This window comes from Zingiber officinale, chromosome 3A (assembly GCF_018446385.1).
Source record: "Zingiber officinale cultivar Zhangliang chromosome 3A, Zo_v1.1, whole genome shotgun sequence".
In the NCBI taxonomy this organism is placed as follows: Eukaryota; Viridiplantae; Streptophyta; class Magnoliopsida; order Zingiberales; family Zingiberaceae; genus Zingiber; species Zingiber officinale.
In genome coordinates, this window is record NC_055990.1 from 51,687,026 (window position 1) to 51,707,498 (window position 20,473).

Genomic DNA, 20,473 nt, shown 5'->3' on the forward strand with positions numbered 1-20,473 from the left:
GCTCTGAGTGCCTCCCTCCACAACGGATGGGTTTGTTGCGGATCACTAGATCAAACTTCCGTTATGGATGGTTATAGGAAATTATTTAGGAGCGTGTGATCTTCTCCAACTAAAGGGGCATAATCCTATTTAATGGACTAAGTATCAAGTAATTGTATACACTTAGACACATTCAGTAGTATCCTCCCCAACGAAGTCACTGCTATTGTTTTGCGGGATCAAAGCAATACCAACTATTAATTTGTCATAAAGTTAGGTAAAACCCCCTCTTACAAATGTTTGAATTTGTATACGTCCACACTAACGTGGCATACAAAATTCATGGTGTTTGAGGTAATTCAAGGTTGACAAGATAATTAATAGGTAAGACCCTCCTCTTATGAATGTTGAATTTGTATACGTCCACACTAACGTGGCATGCATAATTCTCGGTGTTAGAGGTGTTGGTGAATTTAAATAATATTGTTTGAGGAATCAATGTTATTTTAAATTAAAAGTTTTGACCAAAATATTTGATCAAAGATAGACCAACTATTAATTTTATTTGTCATGAAGTTAGGATGACGAGATAATAAAATTAATGGACAAAATCTCCTCTTTGATTTTGTATACGTCCACACTATCGTGGCATACAAAATTCACGGGGATTTTAAAGTGTTGGTTGTTGGTTAATCCTAGGAAAACGTACCAGTTCTACTGTACAAAATATTTTTGTACAAGTGTTGAACCTTTCCTTAAATAACCTATTGTGTTCTTTAGAAGTTAAATTAGGAATCGCAGACGGAACTTAACATCATTGATTCTAAATTTAACTTATCTATTCTTAATGGATTAGATTTGAATCGCAAGTGGAACTTAACACTATTGATTCAAATCCACCTAAGTTATTAATTCCATTAAATATTAATTTCCAAAATTGGCTTCCGGGACTACATGATGAGGCACATGACCTTCTTGGATATGGGAGCAACCACCACCGCCTAGTCAAAGCCTTTTAATGAAAGTTAATATTTAATTTCCTTAAATAACTCTAGGTTAACCAAAAAGAACAATCGAATCACAAATTCAAAAAAGAAGAAAACACAAACTTGAAAAATAAATTCGATAAACAAGATCTAATTGCCTCTTGTATTTAGAATTCATACAAAGAAAAATAACTAGTATGATGCGGAAGAAAATTACTAGTTATACCTTCTCTTTGTAAGCTAATGACCTCGAGATCTTCTGCCGTATTCCTCACCTCACCGTGGACGTCGTGTGGGCAACGATCCTCCAAGATGAACACCACCCAAAAGCTTCTTCCTCTTCTTCTAAAATCCGGCCACCAACACCACCAAGGAGAAGAGAGCAAAAGGAAAAAGAGAAGGGAGAGAGGGGCCAGCCACCAAGAGATCACCAAGTAAAAGAATAAGAGTTGTATCTCATGAAGCCCCCTCACCCCTTCTTCTATATTACTTGCCCAAGGCAAATAAGGAAAATTTTTTTACAAAAAATAAAATCATCCAAGAGTTTTTCCTTTTTCCTTTTATTTTTCCTTTTCTTTCCTCTTGATTGAATCAATCAACAATTTTAATTTTGTGATGATTTTAATTAATTTATGATGGTCGGCCACTTACTTGGGCACCAAGCAAGGTGGCCGACCACCTCATCAAGAGGAATTAGAAAATATATTTTTTTAAAAAAAATTTACAAAAAGTAATCCTCTTATAAAATTTTACAAGCTCTCTTTCCTAAAGTAGAAGTTAAAAAAGGAAAGTTCTAAAAATTAAAACCATGTTTTAAAATTTAAAACTTCTCTTATAAAATTTCCTTTTTTAACATGATGATAGAAAATTTTAATTTTAAAACTTATCTCTCTTTTTTCTTAAACCATGAGGATGGATAAAAAAAGAATGTTTTAAAACTTTTAAAACTCTCTATTAAAACATGCGACCTAATTCAAATAAGGAAAGTTTTAAAAATTAAAATATCTCTTTTAAAACTTATAATTTTCTACAAAGAAAAGATTTTAAAAATTCAAAACAACCCTCCCTTTTTGATTTATTGTGGGCCGCCCCTTCATGCTTGGTCACCAAGCAAAGGGCCGACCCCTATAGAAGAGGATGTGGCCGACCCTTGCTTGGTCACCAAGCATTGGTCCAACCTACTTCTTGGACACCAAGAAGAGCCTTACATTTGGATGGACTTGAGGCTATAATGAGGCTACGACAGGGACCTAGAGGAGAAATTGGTTTTGGACTTCTGATGAGCTTGAGTATCCCGTGCTCCCCCCGAACACACAACTCAAGTTCATCGATAATAACTCATTCCACTAGAGAGTTATTACCGCCCTACCGCACCAATCCCAAATTACATTATGGGCTTCTTCTTATCATGAGTGTGTTAGTCTCCCTGTGTTTAAGATAGCAAATGTCCACTAATTAAGTAATTTACTGACAACTTAATTAATATCTAGCTCCAAGAGTAGTACCACTCAACTTCATTGTCATGTCGGACTAAGTCGACCTGCAGGGTTTAACATGGTAATCCTTATGAGCTCCTCTTGGGGACATTCTCAACCTAGATAACTAGGACATAGATTCCTTCTATAATCAACAATACACACTATTAATAATATCATTTCCCAACTTATCGGGCATATTGATTTATCGAGCTAAACCTCACCCTTTGATAAGTCAAAGAAATAAACATTAAATATATGTGCTTGTTATTATATTAGGATTAAGAGCACACACTTCCATAATAACTAAGGTCTAGTTCTTTTACTAAGTCAGTACAAAAAAAACTTACCTAAATGGTCCTACTCAATACACTTAAAGTATATCAGTGTAATTTATTAGTAAAGATAAACTAATACTTAATTACACTACGACTATTCTGATGGTTTGTTCCTTTCCATCTTAGTCATGAGCAACTGTTTATAATTTATAGAGAACCGACAACATGATCTTCTGAGTGTGACACCACACACCACGTTATCTACTTATATAAATTAATTAAATAATTACATTTAACAAATAAATGTAGATTTTGACCAATGGGATTCTTTTTATTTCAAATAAATGTTTACAAAAGCTAGGCTTTTAGTATACACTCCAACAATCTCCCACTTATACAAAAAGACTAAGCTACCATATCTGTTGCCATACATTTGATTCTCATCCCCTCCACATGCCGATCAAAAGATTTCACCGGAAGGGCCTTAGTGAAAGGATCTGTCAGGTTATCCGCTGATGCAATCTTGGCGATGACAACTTCTCCTCACTTGACGATGTCTTGTATCAGGTGGTACTTGCACTCTATATATTTACTTGCCTTATGGGCTCGTGGTTCCTTCGAGTTTGCAACTGCACCGCTATTATCACAATAAATTGTGATGATTTTGGGCAAACCAGGAATCACATCTAAGTCCATTAGAAAGTTCTTGAGCCATACAGCTTCTTTGGCTGCCTCAGAGGCTGCCACATACTCAGCCTCCTGTTGGTTAGTCCTAGAAAAACGTACCAGTTCCACTGTACAAAAATTTTTGTACAAGTGTCGAACCTTTCCTTAAATAACCTATTGTGTTCTTTAGAAGTTAAATTAGGAATCACAGACGGAACATAACATCATTGATTCCAAATTTAACTTATCTATTCTTAATGGTTTAGATTTGAATCGCAAACGGAACTTAACACTATTGATTCAAATCCACCTATGTTATTAATTTCATTAAATATTAATTTCCAAAATTGGCTTCCAGGACTGCATGGCGAGGCACATGACCTTCTTGGATACGGAAGCAACCACCACCGCCTAGACAAAGCCTTTTAAGGAAAGCTAATATTTAATTTCCTTAAATAACTCAAGGTTAACTAAAAAGAACAATCGAATCACAAATTCAAAAAACAAAGAAAACACAAATTCAAAATACTAGATCTAATGCCTCTTGTGTTTGGAATTCATACAAAAGAAATACAACTAGTATGATGCGGAAATTAATTACTAATTATACCTTCCTTTGTAAACTTTAATGACCTCTTGATCTTCTACCATTTTCCTCTTCATATCTCGGACATTGTGTGGGCAATGATCTACTGAGATGAGAATCCACCTAAGCCACCTTCTTCTCCAAGCAAGATTCGGCCACCACAAATATTCCAAGAATAGATGTGGTTCGACCACGACCAACAAGATCCAAGGGATGCTTCCTTTCTCTCCTTCTTCTCCATGCTAAAATCCGGCCATCTTCAAGCTCCATGAGTTTACAAGATCCGGCCAATGAAGAAGAAAGAAAAGGAAGAAGAGAAAACTAATAGGGCCGACCACCCCAAGGAAGAAAAAGAGAGGAAGAATAAGAATAGAGTCGTTCACCATGAAGGCACCTCTACCCCTTCTTTTATAATCCTTGGTCTGGGCAAATAAGGAAATTTAAATAAAAAAATTTCCTTAATTCTTTTGCCATGAAAAGAAAAAATTATTTAATTAAAAATAATTTTCTCATCTCAATATACATGGTCGGCCACTTATTTCCCCAAAACAAGGAGAGTTTTAATTAAAACAAAAATTAAAACTTACTAATTTGTCTCCGGAAATTTATAAAAAATTTCTGCAATAATTTTTCCCTTCATTGTGGTTTGTAAAAAGAAAATTTTATAAATTAAAATCTTTCTTTTAAACATATGGATAAAAAGAAAGTTATCTCTAAAAATTAAAATCTCTTTTAATCTACAAATAAGGAAAGATATCAAATCTTTTCTTAATTTTTTGTAGAAACTTATAAAAGAGAATATTTAATTTTTAAATTCTCTTTTAAATCATGAACATGGTTAAAAAGGAAAGTTTTCTCAAAATTAAAATCTACCTTTCAATCTACAAATAAGGAAAGATTTCAAATCTTTTCTTAATCTTTTGTAGAAAGCTATAAAAGGAAAGATTTAAATTTTAAACTCTCTTTAAAAACCATGATATCCATAAAAGAAATAATTTTAACAAAAAACCTTTTTAATATGATGTGGTTGGCCACCTAAGCTTGGGCTCCAAGCTATTGGCCGACCACCTTAAGGCTCAACCTTTAGGCTTGGCCGGCCCTAAGCTTGAGCTTCAAGCTTGGCTTGGCTGACCCCTATTGGTTGGGTAAGAAGGTGGGTATGTGGTGGGTATAAATCTCTATATACAAGAGGCTACGATAGGGACCGAGAGGAGGAATTGGTTTTGGTCTCCCGATGAAATTAAGCATCCCGTGTTCGCTCCGAACACATAACTTAATTTCATCAATAATAATTCATTCCACTAAAGAACTATTATAGAACTACTGCACCAATCCCAAATTACATTTTGGGCTCCTTCTTATTATGAGTGTGTTAGTCTCCCTATGTTTAAGATAATGAATGCCCACTAATTAAATGAGTTACTGACAACTCACTTAATTAATATCTTAGTCGAAGAGTAGTACCACCCAACCTTATTGTCTTGTCAGACTAAGTCCACCTGCAGGGTTTAACATGACAATCCTTATGAGCTCCTCTTGGGGTCATTCTCAACCTAGATTACTAGGACAAAGATTCTTTCTATAATCAACAACACACACTATAAGTGATATCATTTCCCAACTTATCGGGCTTATTGATATATCGAACTAAATCTCACCCAATGATAAATTAAAGAAATAAATATCAAATATATGTGCTTGTTATTATATTAGGATTAAGAGCACATACTTTCATAATAACTAAGGTCTAGTTCTTTTATCAAGTTAGTATAAAAAGAACTTACCTAAAATGGTCCTACTCAATACACTTAGAGTGTACTAGTGTAATTTATTAGTCAAGATAAACTAATACCTAATTACACTACGACTATTCCAATGGTTTGTTACTTTCCATCTTAGTTGTGATCAACTGTTTATAATTTATAAAGAACTGATAACATGATCTTCTGTGTGTGACACCACACATCATGTTATCTACAATATAAATTAATTGAACAACTACATTTATCATAAATGTAGATATTTGACCAATGTGATTCTTATTTCTAGATATATGTTTATACCAAAAGCTAGGCTTTTATTATACACTCTAACAATCTCCCACTTATACTAAAAGATTAAGCTGCCATATCTGCTGCCATACATCTGATTCCCAACCCTTCAACTTGCCCATCAAAGGCTCTTGCCTTAAGGGCCTTAGTGAAAAGATCTATAGGTCTTCATCTGATGCAATCTAGGCGACAACAACTTCTCCTCGTTTATACGATTTCTCGTATTGTGTGGTACATGCATTCTATTGTGTTTACTTGCCTTATGGACTTATGGTTTCTTCGAGTTTGCTATTGCACCAAATTATATTGGGCAAACCAGGAATCATATCTAAGTCTTCATGTCCTTTATTTCCTTTGATGTCTTCTGAGACATCTCTTTAGATAAAACTACTCTATGCCTAAAAGGTAAGAAACCTTTCTTGGAGTTCTGCATGCTAAGATGAGGTAAGATTGTTTCGATATATGAAGCTTGGGATAAGTAAAATATATTCTTTTCTTGCGATCCCTTTGATCCCAAGAATATATGCATTCTCCTAAGTCCTTTATATCAAATTGTTTGGACAACCATATCCTTACTTCTGACAACACTTTGATATTGTTTCCAACTACCAAAAATGTTATCTACGTATAGTACAAGAAATACCACCATGTTTCCATCACACTCTTTATATACACAAGACTCATTCGGTTTTTAAATAAATCCAAAGGTCTGGATTACTTCATTAAACTAGATTTTCCAAGACCTTGAAGCTTTGCTTCAGTCCACAGACTGATTGATCTTGCACACAAGATGCTTCTTTGTTCTTTGCAATGAACCCTTCTGGTTGCTTTATATGGATGTTTTCTTTAAGACTTCCATTAAGGAAAGCTGTCTTGACATCCACTTGCTAAATCTCATAGATAAAAGAATCCGGGTAAACTTAAGCATGACTACTGGTAAAAAAGGTTTCCTTTTTCAACAAGCCTTGCTTTGAAAGTTTCTACCTTCCTGTCTATCCCTCTTTTCCTATTGTAGACTAATTTTCACCCAATGTCTTTTACACCATTTGGTGATTTTATAAGCTCCCAGACTCTATTAGAATACATATATTCTAATTTTGTATTTATTGCTTTTTGCAAAGATGCTGCCTCTTTATCTTGGAGTGCTTCGTCATATGTCTAGGGATCAGGTTCATGTCCACCAGGGATCGAGTCTAAAGACTCTCCCAAAACATGAATATTTTAGGTTGCCTAACAACCCTCCCACTACGACGAGGCACTTTCTGCAATTGTGTATCATTTATGATACGTGTTGCAGTTTCTTGTGATATTTCATCTTGTACAGTTGGTACTAGGTTAGACGTGTCCTTTAATTTCCTTAAGAATAATTTTTACTCATGAGCTTGTGGTTTATAGTATAATCCTTTTCTTAAATCGAGCATTGGTGCCAACAATGACCTTCCAATTTAAAGGACTACAAACCTCGTTTCGTTTTTCTAGGATAACTCACAAACAAATGAACTCATGTCTAATTTTTCAGTGTCTCTCACGTGCTAGACCACCAAAATCTGAATATGCTTCAGACTAGGCTTACACCCATTCCGCAATTCTGTGGGAGTAGAGAGTTCTGACTTAGAAGGTACTATGTTCACTTCCGTTTCCAGTGTATATCCTTAGAACGAATTTGGTAACTCATCATCGATCTAATTATTCCATAAGTGCCTTATACCTTCTTTCTACTGCACCATTCTGTTGGGATGTACCAAGTGCAGTTAGTTGGAATTGAATCCCTACTTCTGATAAGTGACTCCTAAATTCTCCCAAGAGGTATTTGCTACTATGATCTCACCGTAGTGTCTCAATATTTTTACTTTGACATTTCTTCGCATCAGCCTCGTACTCTTTGAACTAATCAAAGCACTTAGACTTGTGGTGTATCAAGTAAATATATCCGTGTCTCGAATAGTTGTCTATAAAATAGACGAAATATTCGAAACTACCTCTTGTCTGGATAGTCATAGGACCACACAAATCAGAATGAACCAATTCCATTATATCTTTGGCTCCATATCCCTTAGATTTAAAAGCTTCTCGGTTATTTTTCCTTCCAAGTAAGACTCTCAGGTTGGAAAGATTTCCACTACCAATGAACCCAAAAGTTCATCAGCTACCAATGAATCCTACTTAAGTTAAAATAACCTAGCCTTTGATGTCAAAGATATAATTGGTTCATTTCTGAAGGTTGCTTTCTCTTAATAGTTAGAAGATGTGTTATTAATTTCCATTTATTGCATCGTGGGAGTTATTGGATTTATAAATTGTTAACCAACGTACTATAACAGATATCTTTCCTATTTTCTTGATAACAAGTTTGTTATCAAAATAGATAGAATATCTATTCTTCTGTAGTTTAAAAACTGAAATCAAATTCTTTCTAAACTTGGTACGTAAAGATAATTTCTTAAAATCCATATTTTATCCCTATCAGAGGATAAGCATCTCCCACTGCAATAGCTACCATTTTTGCAGTAGTGCCCATGTAGACAGTGACTTCCCCTTCATATAGTTATCGGGTTTCCTGGAACCTCTGCAATGAATTGCAGACATGATTAGTGGCTCCTGTATCTACCCACCAGGTACCGATAGATAACATCACTAATCATGTATTAACTAATGAATGAAATACACCTATTTTGTTCTTAGCTCTAAGAGGACAGTCTACCTTAAATGTCCAAGTCCTATTTCCAATCATTACAATTGGGACTACTAAGTCTATTCTATAGTATAACAACTAGGGATTGACAAACATTTTAAATCCTAAGAATCACAAAAATATTTGGTCAAGACCAACACCTTAAAATCCCCATGAATTTTGTATGCCACGATATTGTGGATGTATACAAAAACAAAGAGGAGATTTTATTCATTAATTTTGTTATCTCGTCATCCTAACTTTATGACCAATAAAATTAATAGTTGGTCTATCAAATATTTTGGTCAATAACTTTAATTTGAAATAATATTGATTCCTCAAAACAATATCATTTAAATTCACCAACACCTCAAATACCATGAATTTTGCATGCCACGATAGTGTGGACGTATACAAATTCAAACATTTGTAAGAGGAGGGGTTTACCCATTAATTGTCTTGTCAATAAGTCTTTATAACAAATAAAATTATCTCAAACACCGTGAATTTTGTATGCCACGATAGTGTGGACGTATACAAAATCAAACATTTGTAAGAGGAGTTTTTCCCATTAATTTTATTTTCTTATCATCCTGACAAATAAAATTACCTCATACACCGTGAATTTTGTATGTCATGATAGTGTGGACGTATACAAAAACTCGACATTTGTAAGAGGGGGTTTTAATTTTATTATCTTGTCAACTTATCTTTTTGACAAATTAATAGTTGGTTTTCCTTTGGTCACACAAATAATATCAGTGACTCCGATGGGGAGGATACTATTAGACGTGCCTAAGTGTATACCATTACTTGACACTAAGTCCATTAATAAGATTATGCCCCTTCCGATGGGGAAGATCACACACTCTTAATTAATTTCCTATAGTCATCCTAAATGTAAGTTTGATCTAGTGATCCGCAAACAAACTCATCCGATATGGAGGAAGGTACTCAGAGCTAATGCACAAGTTTGTTTGCATCACTTACAAACCAGTAATGGAGACCGTGAAATTTATTAAAATAAATCCCTCTCCCACTTAGTTATTTAAAGTGAGGAATTTTAAGTTATCCTAGTATACATCACATGCATACACATGCATCACAGTAAATAAATAAATAAATATGGAAATTATTTTCCAACTATTATGCACACACAAAAATAATGCCCTTGACATGTCCAAGTGTCCAATTACACACAACATCTATAAGCTATAATAGTTGGAGCCTGCAACCATAAAGTTAGCACATCCTACTATTATCCTGCCTAAATTATGTATGACATGTGCAGAACCTAATTTGAAAACCAAACACACAGAGGCAAACCCTAGCTCTGATACCAATTGTTGGTTAGTCCTAGAAAAACATACCGGTTCCACTGTACAAAAAATTTTGTACAAGTGTCGAACCTTTTCTTAAATAACCTATTGTGTAATTTAGAAGTTAAATTAGGAATCGCAAACAGAATTTAACATCATTGATTCCAAATTTAAATTATCTGTTCTTAATGGTTTAGATTTGAATCGCAAGTGGAACTTAACACTATTGATTCAAATCCACCTATGTTATTAATTTCATTAAATATTAATTTCCAAAATTGGCTTCCAGGACTGTATGGTGAGGCACATGACCTTCTTGGATATGGGAGCAACCACCACCGCCTAGACAAAGCCTTTTAAGGAAAGCTAATATTTAATTTCCTTAAATAACTCTAGGTTAACCAAAAAGAACAATCGAATCACAAATTCGAAAAACAAAGAAAACATAAATTCGAAAAACTAATTCAAAATACTAGATCTAATGCCTCTTGTGTTTGGAATTCATACAAAAGAAATACAACTAGTATGATGTTGAAATTAATTACTAATTATACCTTCCTTTGTAAACTTTAATGACCTCTTGATCTTCTACCGTATTCCTCTTCTTATCTCGGACATTGTGTGGGCAATGATCTACCGAGATGAGAATTCACCTAAACCACCTTCTTCTCCAAGCAAGATTCGACCACCACAAATATTCCAAGAATAAATGTGATTCGGCCACCACCACCAAGCTCCAAGGGATGCTTCCTTTCTCTCCTTCTTCTCCATGCTAAAATCCGGCCATCTTCAAGCTCCATGAGTTTACAAGATCCGGCCAATGAAGAAGAAAGAAAAGGAAGAAGAGAAAACTAATAGGGCCGACCACCCCAAGGAAGAAAAAGAGAGGAAGAATAAGAATAGAGTCGTTCACCATGAAGGCACATTTACCCCTTCTTTTATAATCCTTGGTCTGGGCAAATAAGGAAATTTAAAAAAAAAACTTCCTTAATTCTTTTGCCATGAAAAGGAAAATTTATTTAATTAAAAATAATTTTCTCTTCTCAATATATATGGCCAGCCACTTATTTCCCCAAAACAAGGAGAGTTTTAATTAAAACAAAAATTAAAAATTCCTAATTTGTCTCCGGAAATTTTTTTAAAAAAATTCTGCAATAATTTTTCCCTTCATGGTGGTATGTAAAAAGAAAATTTTATAAATTAAAATCTTTCTTTAAACCTGTGGATAAAAAGAAAGTTATCTCTAAAAATTAAAATCTCTTTTAATCTACAAATAAGGAAATATATCAAATATTTTCTTAATTTTTTGTAGAAACTTATAAAAGAGAATATTTAATTTTTAAACTCTCTTTTAAATCATGAACATGATTAAAAAGGAAAGTTTTCTCAAAATTAAAATCTACCTTTCAATCTACAAATAATGAAAGATTTCAAATCGTTTCTTAATCTTTTGTAGAAAGCTATAAAAGGAAAGATTTAAATATTAAGCTCTCTTCAAAAACCATGATATCCACATAAGAAATAATTTTAACAAAAAACATTTTTAATATGATGTGGCCGGCCACCTAAGCTTGGGCTCCAAGCTATTGGCCGGCCACCTTAAGGCTCAACCTTTAGGCTTGGCCGGCCCTAAGCTTGAGCTTCAAGCTTGGTTGGGTAAGAAGGTGGGTATGTGGTGGGTATAAATCTCTATATACAAGAGGCTACGATAGGGACCGAGAGGAGGAATTGGTTTTGGTCTCCCGATGAAATTAAGCATCCCGTGTTCGCTCCGAACGCATAACTTAATTTCATCAATAATAATTCATTCCACTAAAGAACTATTATTGAACTACCACACCAATCCCAAATTACATTTTGGGCTCCTTCTTATTATGAGTGTGTTAGTATCCCTGTGTTTAAGATAATGAATGCCCACTAATTAAATGAGTTACTGACAACTCACTTAATTAATATCTTAGTCCAAGAGTAGTACCACTCAACCTTATTGTCATGTCGGAGTAAGTCCACCTGCAGGGTTTAACATGACAATCCTTATGAGCTCCTCTTGGGGTCATTCTCAACCTAGATTACTAGGACACAGATTCCTTCTATAATCAACAACACACACTATAAGTGATATCATTTCCCAACTTATTGGGCTTATTGATTTATCGAACTAAATCTCACCCATTGATAAATTAAAGAAATAAATATCAAATATATGCACTTGTTATTATATTAGGATTAAGAGCACATACTTCAATAATAACTAAGGTCTAGTTCTTTTATCAAGTCAGTATAAAAAGAACTTACCTAAAATGGTCCTACTCAATACACTTAGAGTGTACTAGTGTAATTTATTAGTCAAGATAAACTAATACCTAATTACACTACGACTATTCCAATGATTTGTTCCTTTCCATCTTAGTTATGAGCAACTGTTTATAATTTATGAAGAACTGTTAACATGATCTTCTGTGTGTGACACCACACACCATTCTATCTACAATATAAATTAATTGAACAACTACATTTATCATAAATGTAGATATTTGACCAATGTGATTCTTATTTCTAGATAAATGTTTATACCAAAAGCTAGGCTTTTAGTATACACTCTAACAATCTCGCACTTATACTAAAAGATTAAGCTGCCATATCTACTGCCATACATCTGATTCCCAACACTTCAACATGCCCATCAAAAGCTCTTGCCTTAAGGGCCTTAGTGAAAAGATCTATAGGTCATCATCTAATGCAATCTAGGTAGCAACAACTTCTCCTCGTTTATATGATTTCTCGTATTGGGTGGTACTTGCGTTGTATTGTGTTTACTTGCCTTATGGACTTATGGTTTCTTCGAGTTTGCTACTGCACCAAATTATTTTGGGCAAACCAGAAATCATATCTAAGTATTCATGTCCTTTATTTCCTTTGATGTCTTCTGAGACATCTCTTTAGATAAATCTACTCCATGCCTAAAAGGTAAGAAACCTTTCTTGGAGTTTTGCATGCTAAAATGAGCTAAGATTGTTTCGATTTATGAAGCTTGGGATAAGTAAAATATATTTTTTTCTTGTGATCCCTTTGATCCCAAGAATATTTGCATTCTTCTAAGTCCTTTATATCAAATTGTTTGGACAACCATACCCTTACTTCTGACAACATTTTGATATTGTTTCCAACTACCAAAAATATTATCTACGTATAGTACAAGAAATACCACCACGTTTCCATCACACTCTTTGTATACACAAGACTCATTCGGTTTTTAAATAAATCCAAAGGTCTGGATTACTTCATTAAACTAGATTTTCCAAGACCTTGAAGCTTTGCTTCAGTCCATAGACTGATTGAGCTTGCACACAAGATGCTTCTTTGTTCTTTGCAATGAACCCTTCTGGTTGCTTTATATGGATGTTTTCTTCATGACTTCCATTAAGGAAAGCTGTCTTGACATCCACTTGCTAAATCTCATAGATAAAAGAATCCGGGTAAACTTAAGCATGGCTACCGGTAAAAAAGGTTTCCTTTTTCAACAAGCCTTGCTTTGAAAATTTCTACCTTCCTGTCTATCCCTCTTTTCCTATTGTAGACTAATTTTCACCCAATGACTTTTACACCATTTGGTGATTTTATAAGCTCTCAGACTCTATTAGAATACATATATTCTAATTTTGTATTTATTGCTTTTTGCAAAGATGCTGCCTCTTTATCTTGGAGTGCTTCGTCATATGTCCAGGGATTAGGTTCATGTCCACCAAGGATCGAGTACAAAGACTCTCCCAAAACATGAATATTTTAGGTTGCCTAACAACCCTCCCACTACGACGAGGCACTTTCTGCAATTGTGTATCATTTGTGATACGTGTTGTAGTTTCTTGTGATATTTCATCTTGTAAAGTTGGTACTAGGTTAGACGTGTCCTTTAATTTCCTTAAGAATAATTTTTACTCATGAGCATGTGGTTTATAGTATAATCCTTTTCTTAAATCGAGCATTTGTGTCAACAATGACCTTCCGATTTTAAGGACTACAAACTTCTTTTCGTTTTTCTAGGATAAATCACAAACAAGTGAACTCATGTCTAATTTTTCAGTGTCTCTCACGTGCTAGACCACCCAAATTCGAATATGCATCAGACTAGGCTTACGCCCATTCTGCAATTCTGTGGGAGTAGAGAGTTCTGACTTAGAAGGTACTATGTTCACTTCCGTTTCCAGTGTATATCCTTAGAACGAATTTGGTAACTCATCATCGATCTAATTATTCCGTAAGTGCCTTATACCTTCTTTCTACTGCACCATTCTGTTGGGATGTACCAAGTGCAGTTAGTTGGGATTGAATCCCTACTTCTGATAAGTGACTCCTAAATTCTCCCAAGAGGTATTTGCTACTACGATCTCACCGTAGTGTCTCAATATTTTTACTTTGACATTTCTCCACATCAGCCTTGTACTCTTTGAACTAATCAAAGCACTTAGACTTGTGGTGTATCAAGTAAATCTATCCGTGTCTCGAATAATTGTCTATAAAATAGACGAAATATTCGAAACTACCTCTTGTCTGGATAGTCATAGGACCACACAAATCAGAATGAACCAATTCCATTATATCTTTGGCTCCATATCCCTTAGACTTAAAATCTTCTCGGTTATTTTTCCTTCCAAGTAAGACTCTCAGGTTAGAAAGATTTCCACTACCAATGAACCCAAAAGTTCATCAGCTACCAATGAATCCTACTTAAGTTAAAATAACCTAGCCTTTGATGCCAAAGATACAATTTGTTCATTTCTGAAGGTTGCTTTCTCTTAATAGTTAGAAGATGTGTTATTAATTTCCATTTATTGCATCGTGGAAGTTATTGGATTTATAAATTGTTAACCAACGTACTAGAACAGATATCTTTCCTATTTTCTTGATAACAAGTTTGTTATCAAAATAGATAGAATATCTATTCTTCTATAGTTTAGAAACCGAAATCAAATTCTTTCTAAACTTGGTACGTAAAGATAATTTCTTAAAATCCATATTTTATCCCTATCAGAGGATAAGCATCTCCCACTGCAATAGCTACCATTTTTGCAGTAGTGCCCATGTAGACGGTGACTTCCCCTTCATATAGTTATCGGGTTTCTTGGAACCTCTGCAATGAATTGCAGACATGATTAGTGGCTCCCGTATCTACCCACCAGGTGTTAGGGTGTATACTAAAAGCCTAGCTTTTGGTATAAACATTTATCTAGTAATAAGAATCACATTGGTCAAATGTCTACATTTATGATAAATGTAGTTGTTCAATTAATTTATATTGTAGATAACATAGTGTGTGGTGTCATACACAGAGGATCATGTTATCAGTACCTTATAAATTATAAACAGTAGCTCACGACCAAAATGGAAAGGAACAAACCATTAGAAGGTCGTAGTGTAATTAGGTATCAGTTTATCTTGACTGTATAATTACACTAGTACACTTAGAGTGTATTGAGTAGGACCATTTGAGGTCGTTTCTTTTATACTGATTTTATAAAGAAACAAAGACCTCGGTTATTATGGAAGTATGTGCTCTTAATCCTAATATAATAACAAGCACATATATTTGATATTTATTTCTTTAATTTATCAATGGGTGAGATTTAGTTCGATGAATCAATAAGCCCGATAAGTTGGGAAATGGTATCACTTATAGTGTGTGTTGTTGATTATAGAAGGAAACTGTGTCCTAGAGATACTAGGTTGATAATGTCCTCAAGAGGAGCTCATAAGGATTGTCATGTTAAACCCTGCAGGTGGACCTAGTCCGACATGATGATAAGGTTGAGTGGTATTACTCTTGGACTAAGATATTAATTAAATGAGTTGTCAGTAACTCACTTAATTAGTGGACATTCGATATCTTAAACACAGGGAGACTGACACACTCATGATAAGAAGGAGCCCAAAATGTAATTTGGGATTGGTGCGGTAGTTCAATAATAGTTCTCTAGTGGAATGAATTATTATTGATAAAATTAAGTTGTGTGTTCGGGGCGAGCACGGGATGCTTAATTTTATCGGGAGACCAAAACCAATTCCTCCTCTCGGTCCCTATCATAGCCTCTTGTATATAGAGATTTATACCCACCACATACCCACCTTCTTACCCAACCAATAGGGGCCGGCCAAGCTATGCTTGAAGCTCAAGCTTAGGGCCGGCCAAGCCTAAAGGTTGGCCGGCCACATCATATTAAAAAGGATTTTTATTAAAATTATTTCTTATGTGGATATCATAGTTTTAAAAGAGAGTTTAAAAATTAAATCTTTCCTTTTAAAAGCTTTCTACAAAAGATTAAGAAAAGATTTGAAATCTTTCCTTATTTGTAGATTGAAAGGAGATTTTATTTTTAAGAAAAACTTTCCTTTTAACCATGATAATAATTTAAAAGAGAAGTTTAAAAATTAAATATTCTCTTTTATTAGTTTCTACAAAAGATTAAGAAAAGATTTGATATCTTTCCTTATTTGTAGATTGAAAAGAGATTTTAATTTTTAGAGATAACTTTCCTTTTGGAAATTATCCACATGTTTAAAAGAAGAATTTTAATTTATAAAATTTTCTTTTTATTAACCACCATGAAGGGAAAATTATTGGAGAAATTTTTTATAAATTTCTGGAGACAAATTAGGAAGTTTTAATTAATTAAAACTCTCCTTGTTTATAGCTTGATGGTGGCCGGCCATGTAAATTGAGAATAGGAAAATTGTTTTAATTAAAATAATTAAAACTTTCCTTCTCCTCTCTTTTCCTCCTTGGTGGCCGGCCCTAGCTTCTTCCTCTTTTCTTCTTCTTATGGCCGGCGGCAACCTCTCTTGGAGCTCTTGATGGTGGCCGGTTCTAGCTAGGAGAAGAAGGAGAGAAAGGTGGTTTTGTTTCTTGCATCCCTTGGAGCTTGGTGGTGGTGGCCGGACCTCTACTTCTCTTGGAGAATTGTGGTGGCCGAAACTTGCAAGGAAGAAGAAGGTGCTTGGTGGTTCTCATCTCGGAAGATCGTTGCCCACACAACGTCCGAGGTTAGAAGAGGAATACGGTAGAAGATCAAGAGGTCTTTTTAGAAGGTATAACTAGTAATTTTTCCTTTCCGCATCATGCTAGTTATTTATGGAAATAATACCAAATACAAGAGGCTTACGATTCTAGTATTTCGAATATGTTTTTCGAAGTTGTGTTCTTTTGTTTTTTCTTTTCCTTATGATTTGATTGTTCTTTTCGGTTAACCTAAAGTTATTTTAGGAAATTAAATATTACCTTTCTATAAAAGGTTTTGTCTAGTCGGTGGTGGTTGCTCCCATATCCAAGAAGGCCATGTGCCTCGACACGTCAGTACTGGGAACCAATTATGGAAATTAATATTTAATGGAATTAATAACTTAAGGTGATTTGGGTCGAACGTGTTAAGTTCCGCAGGAGACCCAAGTCAAAACCTAAAAGAACGAATAGATTAAGTTTTGGATCAAACGTGTTAAGTTCCGCAGGCGATCCAAAATTTAATTTAAAAGAACACATGGTAGCTAGGAAAAGGTTCAGACCTTTGTACAAAATTTTTGTACAGTGGAACCTCTAGGTTTTCCGAGTAGCAACCAACACCAGGTACCGATAGATAACATCACTAATCATGTATTAACTAATGAATGAAATACACCTATTTTGTTCTTAGCTCTAAGAGGACAGTCTACCTTAAATGTCCAAGTCCTATTTCCAATCATTACAATTGGGACTACTAAGTCTATTCTATAGGATAACAACTAGGGATTGACAAACATTTTAAATCCTAAGAATCACAAAAATATTTGGTCAAGACCAACACCTTAAAATCGCCATGAATTTTATATGCCACAATATTGTGGACGTATACAAAAACAAAGAGGAGATTTTATTCATTAATTTTATTATCTCGTCATCCTAACTTTATGACCAATAAAATTAATAGTTGGTCTATCAAATATTTTGGTCAATAACTTTAAATTTGAAATAATATTGATTCCTCAAAACAATATCATTTAAATTCAACAACACCTTAAACTCCGTGAATTTTGCATGCCACGATAGTGTGGACGTATGCAAATTCAAACATTTGTAAGAGGAGGGGTTTACCCATTAATTGTCTTGTCAATAAGTATTTATGACAAATAAAATTACCTCAAACAACGTAAATTTTGTATGCCACGATAGTGTGGACGTATACAAAACCAAACATTTGTAAGAGGAGTTTTTCCCATTAATTTTATTTTCTTATCATCCTGACAAATAAAATTACCTCATACACCGTGAATTTTGTATGTCACGATAGTGTGGATGTAACACCCCACCCTCCTCACTACTGGTCTGTGAGGGCGGAGGGCTACTGGACTACTAACTTTACTTAACTATCCTTGTTCACATGTTGATAGAAATTCCTAAAACTCTCGGAGAAACTCAAAACATACAATTAACTAGCAGCGGAAGATTAAATGACTCATCTAATACATTCTACTCAACTCTTTGTTAATAAATTCTTATGCTAAATCCCAAGGCTTCTATAGTCCAGGCATCACACATCCATCCGCACCACCTTGTCGCCTTCCTTTGCTATAACTTTTCCTTTCCTGTATCTGCAGTAAGAGGAAGTGCAATCTATAAGCAAAATTTGCTTAGTAAGCGCTATCTAACTCACAAAATCATGAATGTGCATGTATACGAAAAGAACTAGAAACTATATGCTCTAAAAAGAAATAAAGCATAAACATAACTGCTCATGTCAAACTAATAGCAAAGAAAATCTAAGGAATCTACTCATGTAATTCTAATAGCTAATCATGCTACTCATCTAATAGGTAAACATGAAAACTACTCATCCACTAGATAAACATAGTAGAATAAAGAACTAAACTTACTGATTTTTAGAACTATATGAAACTTTATTTCATTTGTTCTAACTTAATCTTTAATACTTTATGTTTATAAAAAACTCGTTTTACTTGTTCAAAAACTTATACTTATAATACTTCAAAATAGTAATCAACTTCTCTTGGGCCCGGCAACTTTGCTTTTACTTTTGTAACGACCCGACCCATTCGGCGGCCCATTTGGCGACCCTATGGTCGTCGACCGTCGACCGTCGGCCGAGCCGTTACTACTAGGTTATCTAAACCTAGGGACGACTATGGGAGCCCAACCCAAGGACAACTGAGAGTCCAGCACAGTGCCACTAATGAAAGTAAAATACTTGTTATCTTTTAATACTTCTAATGCCTCGGCATTTTCTTTAGCACCTTGTGTGTCAAATTCCCTAAAGTCTTGACTTTGGGATCTACTTAAGGCCTTGGCCTTTTTCTTTCTTTTCTTTATCTTTCTTATACTTTTCTTAAACTCAAAATACTGATAGGGAACTCAAAATTTGTAATTGAAATGCTTAATGAAAAATCTACACTGCAATGCTTAATTAAAATCTGCATTATAAGCTTACATAAAAATCTGCAGTTATAAGCTTAATTAAAATCTGCACTATAGGCTTAATTAAAATCTGCACTATAAGCTTAAATAAAAATCTGCACTATAAGCTTAATTAAAATCTGCACTATAGGCTTAATTAAAATCTGCACTATAAGCCTAAATAAAAATCTGCACTATGAGCTTAATTAAAATCTACACTATAAGCCTACATAAAAATCTGCACTATAAGCTTAATTAAAATCTGCACTATATGCTTAATTAAAAATCTGCACTATAAGCGCTTCTCATGATTCGAATTCAAGAAGAACAAAGGTCCGAAACTACTCCTACTGCAGGTGAGAAGCACTTACCTTGATTCTTGGACTCACAACCGAACAAAAAGGGCATCTAGGACCTTGGCCGGCCGTCGGAGATGATACCCTAACTCCCTTTCATTTTCTGTCCGAGCTCGACCATCGTACGCAGAAGAGAAGGAGAGAATGGTTTAAGTCACGGGAAAATAGAGCATCAACTTATCCCTTTTTATAACTTAATATTTCTGTTAACTCCTTAAATAAATTCGCTATCTTTTCTAAACAGACAAATCCAACATCTACTTATCCCTTTTATAATCCAATATTTTGTTAATTATCTTAAATAAATTTGCTACTTTTTCTAAACAAACAAATCTAACATCAACTTATTTCTTTTATAATCCAATATTCTGTTAATTATCTTAAATAAATTTGCTACTTTTTCTAAACAAATAAATCCAACATCAACTTATCCCTTTTATAATATTCTGTTAACTATCTTAAATAAATTTGCTACCTTTTCTAAACAGAAAAATCTGTTTGCACACTTGGTCAGCCGGGTTTTGACTGAGTCAAAGGTCATGGGTTCAATTCTCGGCTTGGACATTTTTTTTGTCGAAACTTCCTTCGTTTTGTAAAAATACCAAACGAGCTCCAAAAATTACATAAAAATACTCTAAAAATTTCTAAAAATCCCTAGAATATTTCTATAGCA